We start from the raw sequence: 13,813 nt of genomic DNA, 5'->3' as shown, positions 1-13,813 counted from the left end.
TAATCTGACATTAGCTTGAAATAACATTTTCAAACAATGGTTCTTTCCTATTGATTTTCTGTGCAATCCATTACAGTGAATGCTATCACCTTTGAGCCAGCTACAGGGTTTTAACCTTCCAAGATGTCTGGGAACACAATTATGACAGTTTTCCTGAGCAGCATTGATTGCCATGTATTTTAAGTTATTCTGAATGGGAACACCAGGAAAATAGCTTCTAGATGCATAATGTATAAGCTCGTTTACAGGAAGCAAGGAACAAATCTAAAAGGGAGAAGTGACACAGAAGCAGCTGATAGAAGCAACAGTAATTTTGTCGAGATAGATAACACCAAGGAAATTTAACCTTATCGAAAACTCTCTTTATTTAGAGCAGGCATTTGATAAACAGCCTTTTAATTTGCAAATTGTGCTTTCCAGAGATAATGAGGAGCAACCAAAATGACAAGAAAGAGTACTGCCCCTTGTTTCTGAGCCCACAGCACACAGATAACCTGTCAAAGCTCCAAAATGCAGGCTTCCCTCCCACAAACCCCCACCGCACATGGAACACGGTACAAGGCTTACTGGCCATTACACATATTCACAAACCTCATGACAAACGTTAAACAGAAGATTTGCAAGCAAGACACTACCTTAATCATGGTAATGCACAAGTGAGATTTAGCCAAACCTCCAGTAAACCGAGCAACCACTTCTCACCCCAATTCAAGGAAGAGCAACTCAAGCATGCACAAGAGTTTAGCCTTCCTAGTTTCTCTGTGTTTGCTGCAGTTCCTTGACCTATACTTGTGCTAGATTCGGATCAGCTGCTAGTTTGGTGTAAATGCCTACTAGGAAGGCCTTCCCAAGCAAAAGATAAGGATAAATTCTATTTCACAGTTTTAACCTGAAAACCACACTATGTTAGAATGTACATCCCGTCAGGAGTCCACAAATATTTAACTAATCAGTTTAGGTTCTCTGTTTCAGCTGGTTGACAATTCATAGCTGGTGTGCCTGAGGAAGCATAGATTCTCCAGGCAGCCACAAAGCCCAGTAAAACAGGGGAGGGGTGTTCTCCCTGTCTACTTTCTAAGAAAAGATTCCCACCGCTGACCACTCTGTCCTAACCGCGCACGTAGATACCGGCCTCGGAGGAACGAGCAGCCCCTCCTGGCTGCAGCGCACACGTGGCGGACGGCGCCTCACACGCTACTTCAGGCACAAGGTTACAGCATCCTTGCTGGTCCCTTCTACGCATTCCTTACAAAGAGAAGGTCTACAGTGTCTGCAGGCATACAGGCAACAGAACGGCAGCTTCAGAACACAAGGTATATTTGTACTAGGAATAAATTCCCACACAAGAGTGCAAAGTTCAACTAAAGAGTGCCTCTTTCTCCTTTTACACCTTGTGAAGGCAGCAGCCATACATTACAGTGCAACATGTAGCCTAGTTACCCCTTTGACAGCCTACAGACACCCCCCCCCCAACGTTTTCGTCATCCCATCAAAAGTTTGCTGCCTATATACATTTGAAAATATGACATTATGTTTGCCAGTTTGGTTTTATGCAGATTTAGTTTAGATTCCTAACTCCAAGGTCCATCCATTCCATTGCTTAGAAAGCGGGAAGCATTATTCTATGGTATGTTAAGACTCCACTGGCATACTGGAAGATAAATCCGACAAAGGAAAATTTAGCTGGATAAATTTCTTAAATTATAGTTAAAAATATGCGCAAGCAAAGCTATTACACTTGTTTCTCTTCAGCCTAAAATAAAAGCTGTGCCTAACAGTTAACACTCGGACCAGAACTGTGGCTTGTGCTCCCTGGCATGCCAAGGCCGGTAACTCTACCACTTTTCGTCATCCAGGGATTAGACATACACCTTTCACATTGCTTCAGCAAAGCCTTCACGAAACCCTCATAACCTGCAGTGCTGTTAGCAGGCACGTAAATACAAACACCCCACCACTGACAAGTCAGCGGCAGCTGTGCTTGCACAGAGCTACTCTTTCCACTTCATTTAATAGATCTACAGAGAGACCTCAATTCACCGTTCTGCGCGATTATTGGCTTGCAATTGCAGAGTTTCTAGACTCAGTGGAGCGCAAGCACAACGGGCTTATGTAAAGCTGAGCAGACACAGAGAACAAACAAAAGCAGATTGGATATCATATCAGCAGTTTCTTAAAACCATAATACCCAATTACATAATTAATTCTATTATTCAGTCCACTAGGCCAGTCCTTGTGCCACCTCAGCAAGATACCTGTCCAGTTATAATTTTATTTTCACTGCTATGTTAATTATCCCTCAAATAATGTCACTAGATGCCATATCAAAAAGTCCTCAACTGGTAGAGAAGTCATGCTTCAGAAGACGACACTCATTAAGACACCTACAACATACATTGTCCTCTCACAGATCTACTAACGCTACTCCATACTGAAAGCCAATTAAGAAAACATGACAGGTCTCATGTTAAGGCAGAGGGAGGGGTAATTATTAATCTAATACTTCCATAACTGCTGTTGCAAAGCAGCCACATGAGGATGTAACAATTAGAGGTATGTGATTTAAGTACATGTAAATAGACTTGGTAGGTATTAAACGAAACAATAAAATTAAACATTATGTATGGAAAAGAACCCTTCAGTAAAAATTTTCATTCCTGTAAAATTTGACCACCTCCTGCAAACCTAGAAAACTTCAAATGCAGATTTGCCAACTTTACTTGTCAAGTGATAGCATTTTCTTCCCTTCAGCAAGTTGTCTTGCTTTTCTTTGGAACTCGAAAATCATTCTAGTGGGAGGTTAAGTTGAAAGTCCTCTTTATAAAAATATCTCCCTTCACAGTCTTTTCTGGTATTTCTCAGCTCTGAATTTATAAAAGTAATTCCACAACACATTCACTGAAACACCTAATATAAATATACCAAAGCTCACAGTCTTTAATGAGTGTTACATTAAACATGAATAAGGACTATACAAATCATGTGCTGCTACTGCCCTCATTCGGGAGAAGTCTGAATCTCACATTCTTCTTTCTCTATAGCTTTCCACACAATTATTTTTATTATTAGTTTTGATCGTATAGATCTAAGCATATGTACAGTCATTTATATTTTCTTTCAATTTGCAGTGTCCTCTCCTAACAAGAGGGGTTTCTATTAGATCCCTGAGCAAGACAGGGAGAAAAACCTCCTAGTACACTAGAACAAAAACAAACCAAGAAACCCACAGCATTTGCTTAGACACAAGTCATCACAAGCAAGGGATTTCAGTGCTGAATCGATCTACATACAAATGCAAGTACCAAATATACAATAAAAAAAAAAATTCAAAAGCTGAAAACAACTCGGATTCAGATCACATAGAAAGAGGTATTAGAACAAAAAATAATGGCAATGGGAATAGTTTAAATATGCTCCACGGTTGTTCATAAAGGCATAATTACTCAAAGGTGGATGAAAAACAAACCTAAAGGGGGCAGGGGGGATAAGCATTGGTATTGAACAGACATGATTAAAAAAAAAAGTGTCAGAAAAGGCAGAGAAATGGAGGCATAAGTGACAGGAAAAATTCGGTTAACCATAATTTTAAAGAAATTAATGTGTCACAAACAATAAGGAGCGAGATCAGTTTAAAGGAGCAGAAGGAATCTGATAGCCTTGGCCCACTATGACACAGAAACAGTAGAATGATCAACAGAAGAAACACTGGCCAAAAATTGTTCTGCTCTCCTCTTAAGTAAATCACAGCCCTATCAAAATAATTTTACATTTCAAACAATACATTTCCGCTATTAACATGTGATTTATAGAAAAAAAAAAACCACTTGAAATGGCTGTATTCCACAAAACGCACATTCATAAAGAGCATTCTGTGCTATTAAAGTTGATTTCTAAACACGCCTGAGCAAGCTGGAGTCATGATAACATTTTAAAGGAAATACAGGGTGTTTAGTCTAAATCAGTCCCTAGTAATATCATTAAATATTTGTCATTTATTCCTTCAATGCACTACTCATTTGGTCCTCTTCACACAAAACCTGACTAAATCATCCCTTTCCAGACTGGTAGCCCAGCCTCCAAAACTGGCAGCAGATTCTAAAACGCACAAATTAATTCTTAACTGTTCAGTAATCAATGCTGGTTTCTACAGAAAATACTTCTCAGCTTTGTTTTGGAACTTGTAAGGGGGAGGGAGGCTCAAAGAGAGAAGTCAGTGAGATGGCTCACACACATTTTATTTATTTAACCAAGGAAGAATGCTTGCTGTGTTTTCATCAAGCACAGCCAGCAGCTTCGGCCAGCGGTGAGCAAGTTGCAGGGCACTTACCCCACTACATAATTACCCAGTACTTCTATGGTTATTTGAGCCTGCACAAAGTGGTATCAAAGAGACCAGTGACCAAAAACCTTTGAACTCCAAATGCCATAATTTAAGAAAACTGTGCCAAAAATAAGTAGGGACACGTATGGGTTGGAGGGCAAGGTAAGGGTGGCACTAAGGGGACTGCAGCAAGCTCTTTCAAGTACCAATTTTGAGAGCACCTCTGTAACCTATTTATTAAAAAGTAAAACTAAAAAACAGTCTACCTTTGCCCTCCTCTGGAATCTGCTTTCCAAACGTGCAGCACCAGACGAGCAGCACAACAGGGCTCATGTTTACCTCAGAGACAACACTGTCACTCCAGCTACATTTGTCTGACATTTTACATTCACACATTAGGAAACGATGACTATTTCTGGACTGCAAAATACTATCTGAAGGACAGACAGATTATATACTATGCATTCTAAAGTGGCAGGTTGCTATGGTTTCCCACTGCAAGAACAAAATTTGCTTCATTATGTTATCTGAAGATCTCCTCTACTAATCCAAAAGGGTCCATCAGGGAAGCAGACTGTCCTTTAATCACAGCTCTGCCTTTATGAAAACCAGTCCATTTTTCTCCTAAAACAGCTTTTGAAAAGAAGGATGTAGCTCTGCCCACAAACTGAAATATCCTAATGCTTCATGATCGGAGCTGTGTACTTAACCACCAAGTTCCCACAATAGCGTGGACGCTAACTGATTTGCAAGCTGCTGCACTCTAAATCTATGGTTTGGAAAAAGATATTTGACTCTTGATTGTTCAAACTACTACCTGAACTACTTAACTCATTCATTTGGTAAAGCACATTAGCAATTACAATCAATTAATAGACCCTCTTTTCTTGAAAATCCAATACAGATAACAGGAATCAAACTATTTCCTCTCAAAAAAAGATATATCACCCTTCACTGAGGCATTGGGAGAATAAGTTATTCCAGCCTGACATGAAGCAATCTTCTGTATACTCAGGTTATTTATGGGACACTTTGCCGAGTGTGACAGAGCTCCGCTTTTGAGAAAAACAGCAGCAAGATTTATTGGAGGACAGTCTTCAGCAAGGCACAGGTATGGGCCTGGCTTGAGAGGCTTCCTCCTTTCCATCAAGCTAAGTAGGACATTCGCAGCATCCAACCCTTAAAGATACTGTTCTACTGTCACTTTAATCCAACGATTTAGAAAAAGAATAGGTTTCAACCGAATCTGCTCTCCAGTCTAACTTGCCACATAAGTGCTAAAGCTAGGCCAAGAGAGGCCACTCATGTGCAACCAGGGACAACAGCCAACACATCACTGTGGAAACACACTCTCAATCCCATCATTTTAAAGGTAATAAAAAGGAATTTGCATTAGAATCATGAGACAGTTACATTTCTCAATCAAAAGTCTTAAAATAATTTCACCATAGAGTTCATTTATTTGCAAATACATCTGAGTTAAGAGCTCTTGAGGTTGGATGGAACTAGAGTCAGAGGAAAAAGCGTAAACTGCAAATATTACTCTCTAGTGAAATCAAAGCACTAATTACTTAAAAAAATTTGGCCGTGAGATCAGATCCTGGGGGTGGGAGGAGGATCAGCTCAGAACTGAGAAGATGAGTGAATGGTGGGAAACCTAACCCCACGTATCAACGCATTCAGTTCCAGTGCCTCAGAAGGCACCTAATCTAATCTCGACACAAAACCAATAAATGCGAGTTCCCCTGAACAGTACTGCCAGGGTGTTACCTCGCTTTTGGAGGGTGTGGCAGGGAGAATGCCTTCAACCTCCCCCCCGCCCCCCCCCCATTTTTTTCTGTGTATTTTTGCTTATTTCCAAGTACTACATGATCGATCAGTGATCTGCCACTCAAAAACAAAAAATACTTGTTTAGTCCATCTCTTTGGGTTCATCATCCAAGCACAGGACAAAAGATCTCCATGTATTGCTTTAGCAAACTATTTTCAACCATTTTTAAGCCCCTGAGCTCTCAACTAGTCTTTCAAATTGCATTCATTTGGGATTTATTGAAAAGTAGATTTTATGTAAAAAGCTTCCAAATTCAATTACTTTGCTCCCTAATATTTTTTCTTAACAAAAATGACAAACCACATATTTCCATGATATCAAGAGGCAGCTAACAGGGTTCACAAACTGGTGTTCCGGGGTAGTCAGGAACAATCAGCTCATTATCAGTAAGCCTAGAGCAACTGTGCAGCACCCACACAACCATTGGAAACATTGAGTCTGCAAGCAAGGAAAAAAAAGGAAACATGAAACATGACTTTGTACTGCCTTGTCATGACTGAAGTATTTCAAACAGTTCCCTCTGAAGCAAACTGGCACTGTCCCCAGACTGCTCCTCACAGGGCGATTAACAAAAACACACACACCTTTGCAGGCTCATTAGTAACCACAAGTCCCTGGTCTCAGCTTTCCCTCTCTGTTCAGGAAATCACTCTGTGTTCTGAATCCAGCTGACACTACTCTTCCTGGAAAAGCAGGCCTGAATCTTCTCAAAGTGGGAGGAAATTTCTAGCTGAAAATTAAGGGCAGAGAAGACGCAATCACAAAGAGCTCAGGACTACTGCAATTTTTTAAGTTTCCACCACAGCATCAAAGATTTCATACCCCATGCCCTTTTCTTCTAGGACAGCTAACTACACACTAGTCCTCTTTATGATGCTTGTTGACTGTTGTAACAAAGGCTGGAGGAAGGGGGTATGAAACAGCAGAGAATTTTCCTGAATGACTTTCAATTTAAATACCTCTGGGGTAAAAGGAGATTATTTTTAAAATCAATGCATTGCAAAAACAACTCAAAGAGATCACAATAAACGTAAGCAAGCATACAAATCAGATACCAGGTACATACAAGAGACTAGGGCATTTAGATTACATGTTATTCCAAAACACTAATAAAAAAAGCTAACAGACTGCCGTCGTCCCTATACAAAACAGGGTTTTGCGAATTATCGTTGCAATCAAGGTGGAGAAACACGCAATAGTCTGCTTAGCTCAGCAATTTCACATAAGTATGCAGTAATAAGTTTTTCAGTTTGAAAAAGCAGATATCCAGTTATTACCTTTTAAATTTTCTTTATTAAGAAAATAAGAGGAGAAGAAAGCATGGAACGGATGTTTGACTAAGATCAGTGTAAGAACATCAAGTAAGAGTTAATTACAACTTCTAGATCCAGTCCAGGTCTTGGTATTTATGGAAAGGGTTACAATCTCCATATTCAGTCTGACAGCGTCCTCCTCCCAGCTGATTTATAGCAAGGAAACGCAGAGCTCATTGCCTTTCTTTTTGGCCTGTAGAGTTCTTTCTGTCTAAAAGCTGAAGAATGCAATGGAAAATTGCAAAGCAAAAGTCACAAGAAACTTTTGAAATCACTTCATCTAAGTTTCAGTCAAATCACTCAATGTATCGATGTCAGGGCTCTGATCTCAATGACCTTTCCTCTCCAATAAAGCTTAGGCATCTAAATCCTTTACGTTAGGGATAGTGGGAGTTAGATGCATAAACACTTTGGAGAACTTGGCTCTCTGTGAGCTTAAATGAGGCCTTTGAAATTAAAATCCCACAGTTCTCCTGTGCCTATGCTGAACTTCAAATTATGAACAGACTTTCTCTAAAGCAGGTCCAAATGGCTTAGAGACTTGTCTCCTTCACCTCCCAGGCTGTAGTACTTACATCCATTCAAGAGATCTTTACTCTCTCCTCTGACACATTTGATGCAACGAGCTTCAGTAACAAGTGACACCAGACAAAGCAAATCTCTTACAGGGCCTCACATTTACTTGGGAAGTTTCACCTCTTTCCTTTTATTTCCCTTTCTTTCTCAAGTGCCCTTCTTAACAATTATGTTAATGAAATAAAGACAATTATTACAATAAGGGAACAAGGACGACATTAACTACTGACAACTGTAATCAAAACCCTGATTCTCCTTGTGTGCGTGGGTCTGTGAGTTGTATATGAAACACAAGAGAAGGGGCAGGGGAGAAACCTTTCCAGTTCTTACAGTAATCTTTTTTTTTACTGAAATCCCAGCAAAAATAGTTTCAAGAAGCTTTATCTTAATTCACCATATAATGTTTTATGACCATAGCATCGGAATTGCGAAAAGCCAGCACTAACTTCAGTAGTTGTCTTGAGAACGGTGATATTAGATACAAAGGTCTCTTTCCACAGCGGGGGGAAGGCATTTCCCACTCCCAAGGACTCAGACTGCATACACACATTTCTCCAGTTAAGACAACCATGTTGCAGTGCTTCCTGATGTTGTTCAGGCAAGTTAATCTCTGTTTGTAACCCATCACAAAATAATCGTATTTCTGCTACAGCAGAAACTCCTCTAACTGATAACAGGTTTATCGTCTCCAAAGGACTTAACTGTAGGATCCGTCCTCTGCCTATTAACCATAAACTCTTGATTTTGTCCAGAACAGCTCACAGAAAAGGAAGCCCTATTCATTTCAGCAAATATCCTTACAGAGGCATTTTTTAAAATCTTATATAAACATGTAGGGGAAACTGTGAACATTACTTAAAATAAGTACAGTAGGATAATGAGAAAACTATACACTAAAAAGCATTAAGACTTCCCCATGAAAACCTGCTTTAGATTAAAGCTCTTTTGTTTATAATGATACTATTTACAGCAAGACATATAGGATTTTTTCCTTTAATACAAGGCATTTCTAGACAAAGCGAAGTGGAAAGGACACAGGATTTTCTATACAATCAGACAAAAGTTTTGAGGACCAATTCGTAAGGATGAAAGAGCCAGGGAGCAGCATTGCTCCACCAGGGAAGACCAGCAGAAGCTGAGGACAGCCCTGGCAAAGGCAGGGCAGGACCTCCCCAACAGAGACAGGACACCACCCCACAGCAGAGCCGGTCTGGTGACAGTCCCGTCATTACCAGACAAACGAGGCGACAAGGCAAGTCCGAGGTCAGTCTGGGAAGTCCAGTCAACAAGTCTGGACCAGCAGGGGAGAGAATGGACCACAGCCCTTCCTAGATCATAGCTCTGAGCTTGAGTGAGGCTCCTGGGCAGGGAGTCCTTGTGGGTAGAAGTCCCAGGTGAGGCTGGTCCAGGTAATTAAGACCTACTGGTGCGCTCTGACTCTGGCAGTATGGATTAAACAGACATTTACACAGACTTCTGAAAGACATACAGACATAGATTAAATAGAAGAGAGGTCACTCTTTAAATAGAAAAGATGTCACTCCCACAACTACCCACTCTGCTTCCATGGCAAGATCACCACCCAACCCTGCAGCAGTCCCAGGACTAGCACACTCCTCAGCTTGGCAGAGCTGAATAGACTGGGATCAATGGGCCTTCAGCCACCAGACCGATTCACAAGAAAATTGGATGCTCTCGCCTCAGGAACGACAACCACCAAAGAGGCAGCACAGCCATCTAGAAAAGAAGACGCAACACCTTTAGCTATCCAGTCCTAATCCTCCATCTCATATCTGCCAGAGCTACTAGAGAACAGCTGCAGCATTTAAGAAGTTACTGGTGCCCTTGCTGTTTGCTGCCACCCTCTTGAGGAGTCTTCTACCCACACACAGCAGACTGCAGAGCAGATGGAGTACATGCACTCGCTTCAGCCACTTCAGCGCAAAGCCCGGCACCTTAGAGCAAGCAACTGCTCACAGCTGCTGCCCGCGTGGCTAACAGCAGCCCAGACTCTGCACCAGGGATGTTAACAACATACGCTGATGAAAGTGTGTTGGGCTTTCACTTGCTAAGTGTCTAAGCCCTAGAAATGTTTTTAAATCAAAACCTGTACATTACATTTAATTGACATGAATTGGCTTTTCTTAGTAGCGCCTCCGTCCAGGACCCTTATTGCAAGAACAGAAAATAGGCCAGTGGCTTTGGCTGCTGTCAGTGGCTTCCAACCAGCTCCATGGCCCACTGCTTTTTAGAGTTCTCAAGTCTATTTTTAACAGCAATTTAAGAAATAAAAGCTATTTAAAACCAGTAGCATAAAAAGAAGTATCATTTGCCTCACATGATTATTATGTGCATAGTAATGACAGGAAGACTACTGCAAATGTTTTCCAACTCTTAAAAAAAAAAAAAAAGAATGCTTCCTTTGCAATATATAATTTTGAATTTTAATTTAGATAATTCAGATTATTTACGGGCAACAAAAATATGCATATTCATGAGATCTGATTTACTATAATCTTTATTTCTGATGTTCTGCACCTGTGAATACTTGAAGTACTTGAGTTTGCATTCATGGGCAATTATACAGGAATCTCGTAGAGTAGCAACAGATTGATTTATAGTTAAGAGTTTGTAGCACAGAAAACCAATTCATTTTCTTTCAGAGGGGCTGTGGCATGAGATACGGGATTGATGCTTCCACCCTCAGTTTTGAACAAATTCCTTTTTCTTCTCTAATAGACATACAAATCAAGGTCATTATAACGAGGGTCAAAACAGTGATTTTTAGATACATTCACCCTACCAATAGTTAGCAAAGGTCTGAGGAAGGAAGTTAAATAGACAGCAAGTGGAAACCTGGAAGTTAGATTCTATGCAAGCAAATGGCGCTTTAGAAGGGAAAAATAGACACGCTATTTGGTCATTCCACCTTCCCACCCAAGGACTCCCTCAAGTTCCCTTATGCTGACTTCCACAAAGCCTTCTAGAAATCCAAGCACTTACTGTGCAAAACACATTTTTCTTAAAAATGTCTGCATCTCTAACCACACTTCTTTCTGGTCTTGCCTTTCTTGTCATTCGTTCCAGCCTTCTGAAGCACAAAGATTTTTCTAATAAAACCAACTTTAATTAATTTCCAACAGTGAGTCATAGGGAAAATGAAACAAACCCATAATAAATCAGTGAGAAGTAAAATGGGAGAGAGTAGGATGAATACAGCTTTTGATACATATACTGAGTAAATAAAATGATAAAGCTCATTGATGCACAAAACAGTCCCTCTGTTTTGCACTCACACTCCTTCAAATGAAGGAACGCAACAGCAGAGGCTTCCCGGGAAAGCTGCTCCCTCATCTTCCTCTCCTCCTGTGACAACAGACCAATGAATACCGGTAGTGACGGCCATTAACACAGAAAAGGGGAGGACGTGCAAAGTGCTTTTAAATTCGAGTTAGGATCACCGTATTTAGAGGAACTCAGGCTAACTGTTCCTTTAGTGAGTCTCGCTCATGGCGAAAACACACACGATGCTCCTGCCAGTATTTAGCCAATGTTTCTAAACAGTAAAAAAACCCCACATATATGAACAACTTTTGCTGAACAAAAATCTCTTACAGCTCTTATCTCCCACACAGTCTGCTTTAAGGTGAACGTAATTCCACAGCATTACTCCAAGACATAGAAAGATAATGAAAACAACTGCAGTTTCTCATAGCTGCAACGCAAAGACCTACCTCTGAGAGCAAATCCACAACGCTGCTGTTCACTTCAGATAGAAGGGACCAGAATTTATGCACATCAGATCATAGTTCCTTGTTGGGTGCAACTGTATTAGGCATACCCCTGGCTGACAAAAGTACCCTGTTCTGAACAATTGCCGTATTATCTATCAAGTCTCTCATCTAAACTGTCTCATGTGAGCAGCTACATGCTTTTCTTCTTTTGTCTCACAAATATTATGCTAATTTTACCCCAAAGGGCTCAAAACTCAACTTGCCCTCTACTCGACGTGACAAACTCTAATGTTATCAGCATTACAAAGAAAACGCTGTGCTATAGGGGAGGGTAAAATACTGCCTGGAACAGGTGTTGGGTGTTTGCAATTTGCCACCACTTAAAGTGCAGCTCATCCTCCCTCCACTTGTAAGGAAAGGCACGTTAGAAGTAATGCTTACAGCAAATGCAACACGAACACATTCATAAGCAGAAAACAGACAGACAGAAAAACACTCTGACTCAGAGCACACAGGATGACTTCTTTGACTCGTGCGTTCAGCTGTAGACTATCAGCAGAGCTAGCTAAAAGTGGTGGCAGGAAGGCTGCCTAAAGGCTAAATAAATCATACTGCTTTCCTTTCAGAAAGATTTCTGAACAACAGACAAGCTCATAGACTTCACTGGAAAAAAAAAAAAAAACAAAACATTCTTGTCAGGCTAGTTATTACCTAGGCTGTACTGACATCTTGGACTTCCTAAGAGAGTTTCCAAAAGCCATAAAGCCCACCCGGATTTGAACTCTTTGAGCCCTTCCGAGATTCAGAGAACTTCCTCCCATTTGCAAGGTGCATGTATCTTCAATATCTGTGCTCTTAATGGTAAAAAAGTTTAGGGCTGCATATCACCTCATTTATTAGTTGCATTTCAACACATATTTTCTTTGAGGAGTCAGAAGATCAAATATAGCTAAGAGGTTTGCCTTCCTAAAAACCTCGCGTTACAGAAAATGTCAGTTCACTCCCTGAGAGAGGTCTAAGGCTTTCAACCAATTCATAGTAATCATCACAAAACAGCTTTAAAGCTTTAGACTGAAGTTAAAATAACATCCCAACAGTTTTAGGAAAGCAAGTACTTAAGCTCCTTTAACCCATTGGAAAGACATAGCATCCATTACAGGTCTGCAAAATACCTCCTTCAGCCATTTCCCAGCCTTTATAAGAAACTGGTATCCACTTCTGGCAAAATAACAGATAATGGAACATTTAATAAATAAATAAATAAATAAATAAAGTCTTGGGCCTTGAGCATGCCCTAAACAGCTCTGTTCTCTCTCTTGCCTAAAGTCAGTTCAGAAGTGGAATATTTTCTGGTACTGAAATAGTTTTAAATGCTGTTTTAAGTGGTTTTCAACAATACCCTGTCTTTTCCAGATCTTGCAACATAACTACTTATCTCAAACGAAAAAAGAAAGGTCATACGCAACCTGACCTGATACCGCCCACAAACTAGAATTAACTTCCACCCTACCGTAACCCTGAGTAACTCCTGCCAGTTTTCTGAGCAGAAATATTGCTTACTTCACCCCACCAAACACACACAAACAAGGAAGATGAAGGCAGGCACATTCGTAGACTGAACCCAAACAAAGCCTGCCAACTCAGGCTGGTTTAAGCAAGAGGTTGATCGGGTCCTTCTGTTAGCCTCGACCTTCCATGAATACACAAAAATATTTCTGAGGGACCAGGAAGCGTTAAAAAAAAAATCCTTACTCCTCCATACCGAAAAGATTTCGGCCCCGCAGGAGGCAGGAGCAGTCACACAGATAGCTCCCACCAGGGAAAGGGTTCCAGCTCCCCTGACCTGAAGGCCCAGCACGGAGCCGTACGAAGCGCTGAGCAGCGGCTGGTCCGCGGGCCCGGGAGCGCGGCCCGCAAGCTTCCCGCTTCCCGCCTCCAGCGGCCGCGCCGGGCCTCGCCCTCAGGGGAGCAGGCGGCAGCGCGCGCGGCTCCGCGGCCCCTCGTGCTCTGAGGCCGAGGCGAGGAGCGACGCCCGCCC

General features: G+C 41.2%; 1 long non-coding RNA gene across 1 annotated transcript in view; it reads right to left on the bottom strand.

The window, feature by feature from the left end:
- Nucleotides 1-13,764, bottom strand: part of LOC148055543 (uncharacterized) — a 276,819-nt gene extending 263,055 nt beyond the window's left edge. The window contains exon 1 of the long non-coding RNA XR_015705312.1: nucleotides 13,538-13,764. This is a non-coding gene — a long non-coding RNA (uncharacterized LOC148055543). The remainder of the gene's footprint in view (nucleotides 1-13,537) is intronic.
- Between the last annotated feature and the right edge of the window lie 49 nt (nucleotides 13,765-13,813).

Source organism: Nipponia nippon, unplaced genomic scaffold (assembly GCF_047370975.1).
Source record: "Nipponia nippon isolate SJK-2023a ecotype South Korea unplaced genomic scaffold, ASM4737097v1 scaffold_21, whole genome shotgun sequence".
NCBI lineage: Eukaryota > Metazoa > Chordata > Aves > Pelecaniformes > Threskiornithidae > Nipponia > Nipponia nippon.
The sequence above is the reverse complement of the archived record's forward strand: the minus strand, read 5'-3'. Positions and strand labels throughout refer to the sequence as shown.